Here is a 13,844-nt window from a genome sequence, read left to right on the forward strand (position 1 = left end):
ATTGTGCACATCTTCTTTAAGGCTCAATTGTGTAAAATCTCTAATCTAGTCCTTTTGTTCTTGATAATAAACTAATGAAGCAAACTGAGCCCTTGCCCTACAGCCATTATGATTAATGACATCATATCACAGTGTGGGGTGGGGTAAACAACATAGCTATTCTTGAAATAAACTTTACAAAAAGTAATTGCATGCTGCCTAGCAGTAGTCCTTAAATTAAATGAAACCTTGAGCCTTTTTTCATGACTTTCTGAGTCCTTAGTGAAAATAAATATATTCTTGACTACTGTAGTTCTGGTGTCTACAGATACAAGGATGTGATAAAACTCTTGCTTTCCCACTATAGACAGACTGTTATATTAGTAATTATGTGTGTGTGTTTCTGTTAGGAAAACATTACTGTGAACTGTCTTTCAGAGCTGAGTGTTTTGAAATCTGTACTCCTTTACAAAATATTACAGCAATTTTATTAATGTCTCTGATTCAGTTTTTTTTCTTTCAGGAAAATATAGAGAGCTAAAAATAATTTACGAAAAACAGAACTATCTAACATCATGCTTGCTCAGTTAACAACTATTTACCATAATGACCCTTGAATATTTCTGTGTTTTTGACAAAGTCTCCTTTTGTTACAGTATGATGACTTTTCAGTTAGAGGCACACAAAATTAATATGCTATAAAAAGTGATACTTTGACATTTTAATTTCAGGAAAAGACATACTCAATAATTTACTTGACAAAACAGTTCCCAGAAAAATTATAGAAAAATTTGAATTGTGTCCCATGTTTGGATGAGCCCAAAATGTTTTTCTTTTGTATGCATGCCAGTAAAAGGAATGAAGAGATAGCATCTCTTACTCTTAAATCTCTTGTGCACATGAACAATTTCCATGTATTTCAAAGTGCTTTTATGATTGATTAGCTTTTCTATTTTGTTTTAAATTTATTCAATGGAGTTTGAACACGAGATAACCATGAGCCACAAAAAGGATGAAAAATTGGTAATGAAAGTGGTGCTGTAAAAGAATGCAGCATCCAAAGAATAATTGTTTCTCCTATCTTTTCCACCACTATGGATCAATTCTTTTCCTTCTCAAGAATAAGAAACATATATTACATCACTTTTACATAAAAACTGTATTCTTTTAGAAATTGTCTTTTCCTTATATAAACATGTTTTATCAATGGATATTTCTATTTTTGTTTTTTTATCTGTGACTATACTTGTATGTGGGTTCACAGTTTCTTAAACTTTTAATCTAATGAATTGAGACTCTTAAGGAAAGAGTGAATTTCCATTAGTTGTGGCAGAGAATTTTTTTTATTCCTTTTTATCTAGAATCCCATTTTGACAGTCTGAAACACTCTTTATAAAAGAATTCGTGAATGTATTTGTGTGCATGCCTTTTTCACATAGAACTATTTTGATGCATCATTTCTGATTGGCCAAACAGAAGGTAGAATACAATTTAGACATATTTAAGGCGATATTTTTAATCCTTTTGCTTTTTAAAGCTAGGATAGTTTATAAGAAGGTAAGAGGAAGCTTACAATGAAAATTTGCATTCAGCCATCAAAGTTTGAAGCTTAGACTTCATGCTTTCTAGACGAGTGCTTGTCCCTTCAATGCAGCAGCTCCTAACAGAAGCAGTCAAGACATTATCTCTTTGATTCAGATAGCTATAAACATGTTGGAAAAGCCAATGACACTGTGCCATGTTCCAGTGTGATGAGGTGCATCAAAGTTTAAAGATACAGAGTTATCTCTCTCCAGAAATGTTCTGAAATGTTCTGAAATTGAACATGGACACCCACAGCTCTGTAGTGCAAAATTCATCATTATATACAACACAGTTAGTTGGGCTCATTAATATCATTGCCATGGTGATTTGCTCCTTGATGAAAATACTAAGCAATACATTATTAATGCTCAGTAGGTGCAATTGTTTGACTTGCAGAGCTGCTAGGTTACTAAACTTCCTTGGGAACTTTAATGTCTTCATAAAGAATATAAGTACATAAAAGGGGGATCTAGATTATACCACAGTAATTTGAGGAGCATTTTAAAATACCTAAAATATTATGAGCATTCCTGTAGTGAAATGCAAAGTGTGTGCGTTTGTATTTTTATCTAATTGTATCCTCACAAAAATGTTATTAAGGTGTTTGTCCTTTCTGTGAATGAGAAAATGGGGGTTCAGAATAATTAAGTTCAGCATCCTACTGCTAATGCTTTGTGGAGCCAGCACCAAGTCCATTATCTAAAATTTACTCCAGAGGCCTCCCTGCGAACTAGTATACAGTAGCATATCTTTTAGGAATGAGATGCTCCATTCAACTTTGCTGTCACTGTTTCCTTTGTAATTCTCTCAGGTGAAGGCCTTTTAGTTTTGTAAACCCTTCCATCCAATTTTTCACCCACAACAAGATTTATACCACCAATGAAATCTTAATTCCAGCAATTCTTCAGAAATTCAAAAATAATTATTGAATACTCTTACTGTGCCACTAACCACTCTGGCTGATGAAGATGCATCAGTAAATGAGACAAACAAAATTCCAGTCCTCCAGAAAAAAGAAAATACTGTGTATTAATAGGTACTGAAAACAATGAGTGCATGTACAAAGTTAATTTCTAGTCATATTCTCTTCTTCTGGCAACTTTCTCACTTCATTTCCATCACTTTGGTTACATCAGGATTTTCATTTCCCAGATATTTTCATTTTCACATACTCTAGTTTCACTTACTGTCTAGTAGTTTCTATAATTCAGTATGTCAACCAATGTCTAGCTAGCCTTTTCATTTCCTCTAAGATTTTATTTTTATTATTATTTTTATTTATTTTTCCTTTGCGGCACTCACACCCAAACTTGGGCTAAGAACTACTTTCTAGAGAAGAATTATACCAGGTTTATTGAGCCATTTCAGTGTATTCTCACTGTCTTTCTCTCCATCTTTAATTAGGTCTCTAGCATTCTTCAACCAACTATGATCTTCACTTTGTTTTGATCATTTCCTTGTTTCTTATTCCCACTTAGCTATTGAACAATGTTACTGCTTCTCTCGTAATCCCTACCCTTGCTCCTCAAAGTAATTTATAATTTTCCTACTTTGCTTTCGAAACAAGAGATGTAACAAACTTTCTTACTGATGTGCTCTACCTTTAATGGCATTTTCATTTTTTTTTTAAATTTCCTTTGTTCTGCCTCATCTGTAAATTTTAGATGAAGCATTGTCCTTCCTTCAAAATACTTATACTGTAGTGGCTCTGTGATCTTTTCCTTCTCAGGCCTTTCACCATCCATTATGCAATTTTTCTTTTTCTAAGCAAGTCCATATACCTGTGCCACTCTCCAAAAATAAATAATGATAATGAAATCCTCAAAATTTATTCCCCTTTTATTTTGGTCTCTTACCCTTCATTTTTCCTTCAAATTAAATGTATTTGGGAGTTTTGTTGAGTGACCTTAGTGCCTGGGGCTATGCAGTAAGCAAGCCAGATGCTTCTGTGGTCACTGTAGGGTGGAGTCTTTTAAGCTGACCTGAGACTTGGGGCTTTTGGCTAGCACCTACCTCCCCTGGGCAATGCCGGAGGAAAACAGAGTAACCCTTGCTTTTTGGCTGAACCTTTTATAACCCCACCCCTTCTCCAGACAGCATACTCTTGCATGTCTTGAAACCTCACTAAACTAATGAGTATTCCTATAATTTCAAGCTCATATGTTTATAGATAACCACTTTATTTACATTTATGACTACCTATAATTCTGCATAAAAGTGATTATTGTTATGATACTTTTCACTGTAACTTTTTTCATTTTTGGAGCTATATAGTTTCAGATTAGATACATATTTCAAACATTTATTTACTAAATTTCCTGATGATGAAATTTAGGATTTACCCTTTTTCTTTCTTTCTTTCTTTTTTGTAATAGAAAAACCACTCAATTATAAAGATTCTTGTTTATGAATCCTCATATTAAATATCTACTTTCACTGTAAGTTTTGTTTATAGGTAATCTGTCTTTCAAAATTTGCCACTATCTTTGGTTTCTTTAGTTATATTAATATTCGTCTAGGTATCTGTCTTACTTGTCTGTCTCTCAGATCTAAAAATTCATGTTTTTATTCCATTATGAAAAATTCTTAGCCATTTTGTTCTAAAAATAGGTTTTTTTCTCAGCCATTTACTCTCCAAGACCTCTCTTTAGAACATCTCATTCTGTTTTCTCATTTATTAATCTCACTTTAATTAGATTTATAACTTAATGTTAGATTCTAGAAAATTTCTTCAGACTTCTCTTTTACTTCATTATTGCTATTGTTAGTTATCTCCAGTCTGCTGTTGCATTCAACTATTCAGTTAAAATCTTTAAAGCAGTATTTTTAATGTCTAGATTCTTATTTTGCTTAGTTTGAAATTTCTAAAACTAAAGGATGAGTCTCCTTGATTTGTGAAAAATTATCTTTATTTTAAAGCTCTAATATAACTTTATTTTCTCTCTTTATACTCTGCATCAGAGATGGCAGATAGAATTTCTGAAACAATCCTCTGTGAGGGTGAGGCTCAATTTTTATTTTTTTTTAGTTATGCTAACTATTTTGGGTTTTTCCATTTTGTTATTCCAGAAACTTTCATTTAAATTTTCTAAGCTACTAATCTTTTTCAGTACTAAAGTACTAATCTTTTTATACCTTAGATATTTATATGAAAGTTATTGTATTTTTAGTTCTAAAGTCCATATTTTTTTTAAAAAAACTGGAATATAATGAATTTAATGATTTGTTTTATCTACTAGGTATATTATTTACAGTTTCTTTATATTTTTGTTATTCTAATAATTATTTTCTCAGTTAGCTTTTCTGATTATTGAGTTTGGTGCTCCTCTAGTAATATATTTTAAAACATTGTATGCTCATCGTTGTTGTTGAGTTTCCTATTAGTTATTTTCTGATGCTCTGCTAGTTTCTTGAATCCTGTCTCAATGAGCCATGGATAATGGTGAGATATGCTACCATATAGGAAAGTTTTGACTTCTGGGCATGAGACCTTACTACTCTTCCAGAGTCTTGCCACTGGTCTGTTCCATCAATGCAAATTGCTGTAACTGTAGTTACAGTGTCAAAAGCAAGTGTTTCTGTTGCCAGTAGTAGGTACAATATTCCAAAATGGGCTAACCTACTCAGCTCATGGGCTTTCACATTCTAGTCTTCTGGTAGCACTTTGTTTGTTGGCATTTGACAATTATTACAGATTTTTTAATAAAAAATAGTATGTACTTTTGAAATCAGAGATTTAAGACTGTAGTCACAGTTTTGCAATTGTTTTGCTGTTTTAAAAATTTTCTTAAATGTTTGTTTATTTTTGAGAGACAGAACATGAGTGGGGGAGGTGCAGAGAATCATTTTTAATCTGTTCTCTTTTGTGTTTTCACCACAATATTGCTAAGGAAAATTAAATAATCTTTTATTCTATAACATAATTGGTTTTGTGATTCTAAGACCTGTTAAATTGTCTTCTAATTTCCAAAGCTTCTTTAGCACTCGTTTCCTTTCTTTGACCCATGTGACTTTTAAATTCTCCCTCCCTAATTCTTTTTTAGTTAGTTTTACTTTTACTTCTGACACAACTCTTTCTTTATCTCTTTCTTTCTCTCTACTTTCTAGTAATTTTTATTTTTATATATTTTTTGAAATTTAAAAGGATGAACATATTTAGTGTATATAACTCAATATATTTGATGATAAGCACACACCCATTAAGTCCTCACCACCGTCAAATCCACTGACATATCCATCAACTCCCGAAGCTTTCTATTGCCCCTATTAGCATTAATTTTTTCTTTGCAAAACAGTTAACATAAAGTCTACCCTGTTCGAAAATTTTAAGGGTACAATACTATTATTAGCTATAGGCTGTATGTTACATAGTAGATCTTCAGACTTATTTATTTGCATAACTGAAATGCTCCAAATCAAAAGGGGAGGGATAAAATTGTCTCTTCTTGTAGTTGACATGGCCCTATATAGAAAATCCTAAATATTCTACTAAAAAAATTACACTGATAAATTAATTCAATAAAGTTACAGGATACATCAACATACAAAAACCAGATGCAGTTTTACATACTAAAAATGAACTATCCAAAAAAGATAAGAAAACACTTTCAATCACAATCATATCAAAAATAGACTACATAGTTAATCCATTTAACCAAGGAAATGTAACTTTAGGCTGTACACTAAAAATTATAAAAGTATCATGAAAGAAATTGAAGAAGACAAAAGTAATTAGAAGGTACCCCATGTTGATGGATTGGAAGAAATAATATTGTTAAAATGTCCATACTACCCAAAGTAATTTACAGATTCAAAGTAATCCCTATCAAAATCCCAATGACATTTTTTCTGAGATTAAGAGAAAGAGTTATCCTAAAATTCATGTGGAACCACAAATGACCCTCAATAGACAAAGCAATCCTGAGCAAGAAAAACTGCTGGAAACATTACATTTCCTGATTTCAAATTGTATTGCAAAGCTATAGTAATGAAAACAGTCTGGTATTGGCATAAAAGGTGACACATAGATAAATGGAACAGAATAGAAAGTCCAGAAATATACCAAGATATGTTCAGTTAATTAATTTTTTTAACAAGGGCTCCAAAAATACAAAAAGGGGAAAGGATAAGTTCTTCAATAAATAAGTTTGGAAAAATTGTATATCTACTTGCAAATGAAATTTGAGACATTTCTTTTGCCATACACAAAAATCAAATTGGATTAAAGACTTAAATGTAAGATCTGAAACCATAAAATTTCTAGGAGAAAACTTAGGGAAAAAGGTCCTTGAAATTGATTTCAGCAATGATTTTTGGATGGCAATAAAAGCACAGGTAACAGAAGAAAAAAAAAGTGGGACTATATCAAACTAAAACCCTTCTGCACAACAAAGGAAGTAATCAACAAAATAAATAAGCATTCTCTAAAAAGGAAGAGAATTTTTGAAAACCATATATATGCCAAGGAATCTATATCTAAAATATGTAAAGAATTACTATAATTCAATGAAACAGAAAAACAACCTGATAAAAAATTGGGCTAGAGACCTAAATAGACATTTCTCAAAGAAAACGTACAAATAGTTAACAAGTGTGTATTTATGCTCAACATCAATAATCAAAATGCAAGTCAAGGCTAAATGAGTTATCACTTCACACTTGTTAAGATGGGCATAAAAAAACAAAAGGATACAAGTGTTGGAGAGGATGTGGAGCAAAGGGGACCCTGGTATATTGTTGATGAAAATGTCAGTTGGTATTTCCATTATGAGAAATACTATAGAGCCCTTGGAAGCCACCTTCTGCTCTCTTCCTCGGTGCTGCCTGCGGAGGTGGCAGCCATCTGTTACTCGGCATCATGGCTGCCCTCAGACCTCTGGTGAAGCTCAAGATCATTAAAAAGAGGACCAAGAAGTTCATCCAGCACCAGTCAGACTGATATGTCAAAATTCAGCACAGCAGGCAGAAACGCAGAGGCATTGACAACAGGGTGCACAGAAGGCTCAAGGGCCAGATCTTGATGCCCAGCATTGGTTACAGGAGCAACAAGAAAACAAAGCACATGCCGCCCATTGGCTTCCAGAAATTCCTAGTCAACAACGTCAAGGAGCTTGAAGTGCTACTGATGTGCAACAAATCTTACTGTGCAGAGATTGCTCACAATGTCTCCTCCAAGAACCATAAAGCCATTGTGGAAAGAGCAGCCCAGCTGGCCATCAGAGTCATGAATCCCAATTCCAGGCTGCGCAGCAAAGAAAATGAATAGACAGACGGTTTATGTGCACATCATATTTGTGTTAATAAAACCATAAAACTACAAAAAAAGAGAAATACTATACAGGTTTGTTTGGGTTATTTTTTCAGAAATTAAAAGGAAGACTACCATATGATCACCAATCTCATTCCTGGATATATATCCTAAGAAAATGAAATTGGGATCCTGATGAGATATCTGCATTCCCATGTCCATAGTAACATTATTCACAATAGCCATGATATGAAAACCTAAGTTTCCATCATGGATGAATAGATAAAGAAAATGTGGTATATATATATGAGGGAATATTATTCAGCCTTTAAAAAGAAGAAAATTCTAGGGGCACATAGGTGACTTGTCAGTTAAGCATCTGACTCTTGATTTCAGCTCAAGCCATGATCTCACAGTGGTGAGATCAAGCCCCATGTCTGTTGAGCCCCACATCCAGCCCTGCATCAGGCTCTGCACTGGGCATGGAACCTGCTTAAGATTCTCTCTCTCTCCCTCTCCTTCTTACTCTGCCCCTCCCCCACTTATGCTTGCATGCTCTCTTTCTCACACACTCTCCAAAAAAAAAAACAAGAAAAAAAAGAAAAAAAAAGAAAAGGAAAGACAACTCTGCCATTTACAACACATGAATGGACCTGGAGGACATTATGGTAAGTAAAATAAGCCAGACACAGAGAGACTGATAATTGTATGATCTCACTTATATGTGGAATCTAAAATGGTCAAACCATAGAAGCAGAGAGTAGAACAGTGATTTCCAGGGTTTGGGGGAAGGCAGAAATGGGGAGGTGGTGGTCAAAAAAATACAAATTGACATGACTTTCAAATCACCTAATTTTTTCTCAGCAGTATTTCTCACCAAAGTTTTCCCATGTTAATGAACAATAAAAATCCTCAGTCTTGGGCCACCTGGGTGGCTTAGTCGGTTAAGCATCCAACTTTGGCTCAGGTCATGATCTCACGGTTCGTGGCTTCAAGCCCCATGTCGGGCTCTGTGCTGACATCTAGCTCAGAGCCTGGAGCCTGCTTCAGATTCTATATCTCCCTCTCTCTCTGAGCCTCCTCTGCTCATGCTGTCTCTCTCTCTCTCTCTCCAAAATAAATGAATAAAAATTTTAAAAAAATCCTCAGTCTTATTTCTCAGTTGTCCATCATTTCTCATGCTCTGCAACTACCCATGTGATTTGCTCTATGCATATGGATTACCACCTAAGCCTAGATCTTACTGTCTAATGCACCTCCATCTCATTACATACTCTAGATTCTTCATTATCCCTGAGCATTTATTTAAATATGTGATCACTTAGAACGTTCCAATTTCTAAGCTTTTCTCCTTTTAGAATCTGAGATTGTGAGACTTCTTCTATAAATATGTAGAACAAAAAAGTAACAGAAAGCAAACAATAAAAACACATTATTATAGTTAATGTCAGAGAAGTTCATGAAATCTGAGCTTTATCTGTGGATAGGAATGGGCTTAAAGCGTAGCATAGAAAATCTCAAAGTATTTATGTTTTTCAGTTTCTCTAGTGGAAACTGCTTTTATAATATTTCAGACATAAAACATCTGCATAAAGCCATGGTTATCAATAATAAATATTATTCTAGATAGTAAAGGACTTGCTGTATTTTGTACATATTTGAACTTTACCTAAAAGAAACAGTAACTGGGAGTTACTGGTGATATGTAGGTGATATTTTCCAGGCATATTGGTTTGTGGCAAATTATGCCTCCTAAATTGTACTGTTTTCTCATCCAAAATGCCATCCAGAATATTTGTCACTAATGGCCATGTATTCCTTGCATACAATGCTTGCAACAGAGTAGAATACTCTAGGTGGGGTTTTCAGGAACAGAACATTTGCATTCTTTATATGAGGGACACTCTCATTTCATTTCTGAGTCTCTGTGGTTTTCTCTTCTCTCTCATTATAAGCTGTTTGCAGTTTTGGAGGCATTGAGCTATTCTGGTGTGGTGTGTAATTTGTTTTGTTGAGCGGTTTCTTATCATGCATAGATGAAATGCCTTTTTTATCACTCATTTAAATTATTGTTTTCCTCTAGTGATAGATTTTTGCAGCTTCTGTATTTACTTTATTACTTGTGGCTGAGGCATGTTTTCATACTGGGAACTGAGCAGAGGTTCGCATTCAGTATTACTTCATCATCATTCAGCACTACACTCTCAGCCATATCTCTACTCAAAGAAAGAGGGAAAGAGTCTATAGGTTAAATAGTTTCAGTGAAATAACTCCTGCCTTCCTTATAGCCTCAGCCTGCATTGCAAATGATGTTAGACTTTTACAACCTATATTAACATAGTCTATTTCCTGTGCCCTATATTTCATATGGTTATGTTTTTGCCTTGAGCAGAAAGGGGAAAGTGATAAAATGACATGAGCAGTTTTCTTCCCATCCTTTCTTTCCAAACTCAAATATGGATGTAAAATTTTTATGGAATGTCAAACTTATCCTTGAAGATTTAAGTGAGTGAATAAACTATAGTCAAATTTCTCTAAATCTATTGAGGTGCTTACATCACTCAAAAACAAAATGAAAACAAAACAAAACAGAAACACAAAAATGTACAGATGTGTCCTTAGTAGCATATTTCTTCTAAATTTTCTGCTTAGTTAATTCCAGTGGACCGAAACTTCTTCATTCATTTATAAAGTTAAATAATTGGAAAATACTTTTAGTTGGTTTTATATCCCATCCTCATTCTTCTGGAACCACTTGGAAATTGTCAGAGAAGATAAAAAAAATCTATCCTGTTTGTAAAGATTCTTAGAGTAGAAAATTCCACTTAAGTTCTTGTTAACTATCTTACATTGTTCACTTGTTACACTGTTTTTTCTAAGGCCTAACTAAATTCCTGAAAATAATTTAAATCTACTTCATTTGTTGATTCAGAAGCAACTAACAATTATTTTAGCAAGTCACAGTGCTAGTCTCTGTAAAGCATGCATATTTGAATCAGACACTGATCTTGCTGTTATAAAATGTTTTGTTCTTTTCGGTGCACTTGGCTGGCTCAGTAGATAGAGCATAAGATTTTTGACCTCAGGGTTGTGAACTCAAGCCCCACATTGCTTAAAAATAAAATATTTTTAAAAACAAAATATTTTACTTTCTAAAAGAGATGATAAGCTAGGTAATGAAACAACTATGGAAAATAATGACAAAAAATATGCACATAGTGGTATTATTGTTCAGAGAAATGTCCAGTACTTTTCAGTTGGAGGGACATGGACTCCCTCTTGAGAAGAACTGAACTCAAGATGTGTTAATGCTTGAAGAAGAGTTGTATGAAATCCAGGAAACTGGGACACATTGTTTAAGATTATAGATGCAAGAAGAAAGAGCTTGAAGTTTATTCTTGTAGGAGCAGAGCAAAAGCTTGTTTGAACCCAAGTTCTGTCTCCTGGGTTTGGATCAGCTTCAGAAACATCTCTAGGGGGCTCCTGGGTGGCTCAGTCAGTTAAGCATCTGACTTCAGTCATGATCTCACTGTTCGTGGGTTCGAGCCCCATGTGGGGCTCTGAGCTAACAGCTCAGAGCCTGGAGCCTGTTTCAGATTCTGTATCTCCCTCTCTCTCTGACCCTCTTCTACGTGCGCTCTCTCTCTCTCTTTCTCAGAAATAAATTAAAAAATTTTTAAAAATAAAGAAAAAGGAAACCTCTCTAAGCCTCATCTTCTTGTCTATGAGATCATGATGTGACATATAGGTTTCAAATTTTTGTGAGGATAAAGTGAGAGAGAATGTGCAAAGTGTTTACCATAGTCTTGGCACATAGAAAGTGCTGAGTAAAAAAAGAAAAAGAAAAAAAAAAGCTGATATCGATAGTGATGACAATTAAAATAATATTTTATTGTGGCAGTAGGATACCACCAAGAAATTTTGAACAGTGGAGTGTGATTATAGTCCTGTTTCAAGAAAACTAATTTAATAATGGTATATAAATGTAACTAAGCAGTAGAGATATAGGAAGTAAGGAGATTAGTTTTATGAAAAATATTTTACACATTTTAAAAATTTCTGTAATGTTATTTTTGAGAGAGAGAGCACATGAGCAGAGGGAAAGCAGAGAGAGAGAGAGATGGAACCTGAGAGAGAGAGAGAGAGAGAGAGAGAGCGCCTGATGCGGGGCTCAAACTCACGAACCACAAGATCATGATGTGAGACAAAGTTGGACACTTAACTGACTGAACCACCCAGGCATCCCTAGATAACTTTTTAAAGGCTTGATTAAGGGTAGGGATAATAGTGAAGAATGACTGTGGGGAAGATAATGGAGACAATATTGAGTCAAGGAGAAAATTTTTTAATTCTAAATACAGTGGAGTTTTATGTATTAGTCTTTAATCCATTTGTAAGATACCTAGTTCCTTTTGCTTACCTCGTATGTTTTAAAAATTATTTGGCACTCTTGTGGTTCAGCTATGTCTCTCTTGTGTTCTGCATTAAAGTAATTAAAACCTTCATCTCAATCAATTTCCATAAGGCTTTTCAAAGGTTGGCAGGTGGAAAGTAATAATCCTATCAATTAAATAATTGAATTTTACAAAATTTAATTTAGGACACATGTTAAACTATAGTGTAAATAGATCATTATAAATTATAATGTTACTTCACTTCCATTTCTTCAAGAAATAGTCATCTCTAGCACCCAGATGACAGAAAGAATTTGTCTGGAAAGTATCTCCCATAACAGGAGTATAGACTTTATTGGATTTTGGTAAATGCATTTCATAGCAGTTGAGAATTTGTACTCAGAGATCCAAAAGACCTGTGCTCAATTCAGAGACTTATTTACTGAATATGTGACCTTGGGCAAATTACCTTTTTATCTAAGTCAGCTTATTTATCTGTAAGATAGAGGTAATAGAAGTACTCAACTCTTACGGTTATTGTGAAGTTTAAATAAAATAAAATATATATGTATCACATTACCTTGTGTATAACATATTATTATAATTGCTATTATTACCATTAACATGAAGCTTCAGAAATGGTATATAATCTCCATTTGTTGTGCCTGAATTGTTCATGATCCTATTAGGCTCCATTTACTTCAGTTCTCAACACCCAACCTATAAAGGAATGAGAAATAAGCTAGTTTTGTGTTATCAAGTTTGTTTCGAAAAGGCTCAACTTCGAGGCCATATGTTATTAGTTGTCAGGATCCAAGATCTGGTGAAGAATTGCTTAGATATCCAGAGTTCATTAATCAGATTTCTTCTATAACAGCTTGGAAAGGAGTTAGCCTCCAAATAATCTTGAATACTACAGTAAATAAATTTTTAAGACATGAACTCAGCTAATTTTGCATTCAGCTCCTATTTTGTGTCTTGAGGGCATATATGAAATCATTATTATTGTTTTGAAATATGTTGCTTTTTTTCCTCTTCTGACTCCTTAAGTCTTACTACTAGTTTGGTCTCTAATTAATCTCCTCCCAAGAAATCTTGTTTCCAATGTTGTATGCAAATAATGAGAGATATATAAGGCAGGAGGGACCCTCCAACAGATCTGTATCTAAACAGTATGTGGCAGATGTCAGAAACTGCATAATTTCCTTTGGTGGTCTGCCTTGTGCTTATCTTCCCTTATTTTCTGAGAGCTATATCTATCCTTGATCTCTCTGGCTACACTTTAAACTGATTTAATCGTTTCTTTCCACTTTAGAGATCAAGAACATCTGGTTACCATCTCCTCCTTACTAATCCTTTACACATTTGAAAACTATTAATAAATTACCACCAAATTTTTCTCTCTTGCAAGCTAAATTATTTCAGTTTCTTCAGTCTTATCGTTACTCAAAAGACCAATTTTCCTGCTCTAAAATCATTTTTATGGCTTGTGTTTTACCTCTTGTTTATTTCTCCAAAGCCACGTAAAATTAGAATCTTAAAAAAAAAAAGACATCGTTTTATAAAAATGATAGTCACCATTGATGAACAGGTGGAGAAATTATGCTTTTCAGAGTTTATGCTCTGGAAAATTTTAAATT

The 13,844-nt window shown here is 33.8% G+C and overlaps 1 pseudogene; it reads left to right on the plus strand.

Annotated features, from left to right (window-relative positions):
- The first annotated feature begins 7,373 nt into the window (after positions 1-7,373).
- LOC144235099 (large ribosomal subunit protein eL32 pseudogene) lies at positions 7,374-7,828 on the plus strand (annotated as a pseudogene).
- The last annotated feature ends 6,016 nt before the right edge of the window (positions 7,829-13,844 follow it).

Source organism: Crocuta crocuta, unplaced genomic scaffold, assembly GCF_008692635.1.
Source record: "Crocuta crocuta isolate KB4526 unplaced genomic scaffold, BGI_CrCroc_1.0 scaffold403, whole genome shotgun sequence".
Classification (NCBI taxonomy): Eukaryota; Metazoa; Chordata; class Mammalia; order Carnivora; family Hyaenidae; genus Crocuta; species Crocuta crocuta.